Source organism: Mirounga angustirostris, unplaced genomic scaffold, assembly GCF_029215605.1.
Source record: "Mirounga angustirostris isolate CCGP_5_RB_7025 unplaced genomic scaffold, mMirAng1.0.hap1 SCAF_5, whole genome shotgun sequence".
Lineage (NCBI taxonomy): Eukaryota > Metazoa > Chordata > Mammalia > Carnivora > Phocidae > Mirounga > Mirounga angustirostris.
This window is the reverse complement of record NW_026991713.1, coordinates 135,238,693-135,240,829: the sequence shown is the minus strand read 5'-3', so window position 1 is coordinate 135,240,829 and position 2,137 is coordinate 135,238,693. Positions and strand designations below refer to the sequence as shown.

Genomic DNA, 2,137 nt, shown 5'->3' with positions numbered 1-2,137 from the left:
CACTGAATTGAGAGACTCTGAATGGTAGGTACGAATGACAGAAAATGGAGAAATTAAATGAGAAATTAACCCCTCAACCTCTGAGGTCATTCTTTGTGTTGAAATTCAGTTGTTTTAAAGAGTCTTTATTACTGGAGACATGATTTTCTCATAGCCGAGGGGAAAGTTCAATTACTGTGCCCAACTAATCGTCTGTTTTAAATCATTTTTTGTGTAAAGATTGAGTGTATTGGATGGATTTGTCATACTCAGAATGAAACTGGTACAGATGAAATGCCTGTTAAGGGGCATTAACTTCACTATTTTCTCATTTGCTATAAAAGCCTAATTAAGTACCAAGATTTGGGATAGACTGGGGCTTATTATCAGCCAAGTAAGGGAGGGAAGAGCTTCCTGATGGGTTTAAAAACAAGTAGCTTTTGGTTTAGAGTATAGGGAAATAAAAAAAAAAAAAAAAAAAAAAGGTCTCTATCTTGTTTTCTAGGGTTAATGAGATATCTCTCTTTTGCTGTTGTAACTCACTTGTTTTCTACATCCTACCGCCCCAAACATTTTAATGGGTTTCTCTACATCAACTCCATTTTTCCAGTTATTACTACCCATGTGCTAATCAAACAATTATCTTGTCATTCTTTTTATAAGACCTTCTGTAAAGACCACAGAACCCTTTCAGAATTATGGAGATCCAGTAATGTTCAGATCATAAACATTGTTTTATTGAATGTTTCATGGATAATTTGAGTAAAGAAACAAATGCCAAACTAGTAAATATTCTATGTAAATAAAGAGAGTATTTAAAAATTATTGTAATTTATTAAAAGCTGACATATGTTGTTTTTATGGTTTTTAGAGATTCCTGACAAAGGGAGCTTGCGAGCAATTTTAATTGATGTATTTCAACAGTTGTCCAGTGTGAGTTCATAGCAACAAACAGAAGACATGCTGGAGCACAGTTACCAAAACTGGCTTCTTGATGATGTAGCTCAAATTATGGTTTTATGCTTGCCAAATGTGATTCTGTGTTTGACTTTGGAACCGGTTGTCATAATGCAGACGTTGACAGTCCTCATGGACACATATGAGTACTAGCTAAATTTGAAAAGCTGAAGAGACAAAAAAAGGGTGGGATGTTACGAACTACAAACTTATTTCTGATTCTAAATATGTCCGTTGGTGCTCAGATGGCAAGTGCCTTTTAACAAGCTACGTGTCCTCCCAGGTTCCATGTTAACATCGGGTACAAGATTCGGCATTAACCTGGCTCTTCTTGCACAAGTATGTGCCATCAAATGCAGAAATACGACAGGTCCCTTGGCACCCATTTTTGGATGGACTGTTTCCAGCAAAAACAATGACTTACCAAGCAGTTGCAAGTGACGTACCCAGTGAAGAACACAAAGCTGCAATGGCTTACAGAAGCCCAGTTTTAGGAAATAAACCAATCACCAATTCTAAATTGCTTGAGGAGGAACCACCACTGAACGTAAAATCACAACCAGGAAATGAAAAGCCTCTATTGAAAACAGCCCCTCAAAATTAAAGGAAACTTGAGGCTAAGAAAGCTGAAGAGCAGGGCCTGAGAAGTGGCAAGAGGCCTGATTGGCCCCGCTCTCTCCCCACAGAGCATACCACGAAAGACTGCCACTCAGCCACCTCTTGAGAGCCTGAGACAGACAAACAGATCAAGAACCTAAACAAGAAGCTCCAAGCAATCGAACAACTGAGAGAAGAAGCAGCACCCGGAAAACAGCTAGAAAAACACCATTTGAAGAAAATGCAGCAAGAGAGAGCCTTTCTCCAGGAGCTGGGAGACACAGATTTGGGGATTTAAAGATTCAGGGAAAGCAAGTTCTCAGAAATCAAGACAAACACATCTGTTAAATCCACTGGCATCTATGGACTACCCATGTGCCCATTCTTAATGTTCATCTATAACTTTAACCATTTATCTAAGATTTAAAAAAAAAATAGGACAAGAAACCATAAAATATGTAAGAATACATCTAACAGGGGATGTCCAAGAACCTACAGATTTGCCCCCCATTTCAGAATCACCAATTTAGAAGTTGACCTACACATACATGGTAAATTTATTTTTGACAAAGATACCAAAGCAATTCAATGAGAAGTAGAAAGT

General features: G+C 37.9%; 1 pseudogene; it reads left to right on the top strand.

The window, feature by feature from the left end:
• The first annotated feature begins 984 nt into the window (after positions 1-984).
• Positions 985-1,831, top strand: LOC123840582 (eukaryotic translation initiation factor 2A-like; annotated as a pseudogene).
• The last annotated feature ends 306 nt before the right edge of the window (positions 1,832-2,137 follow it).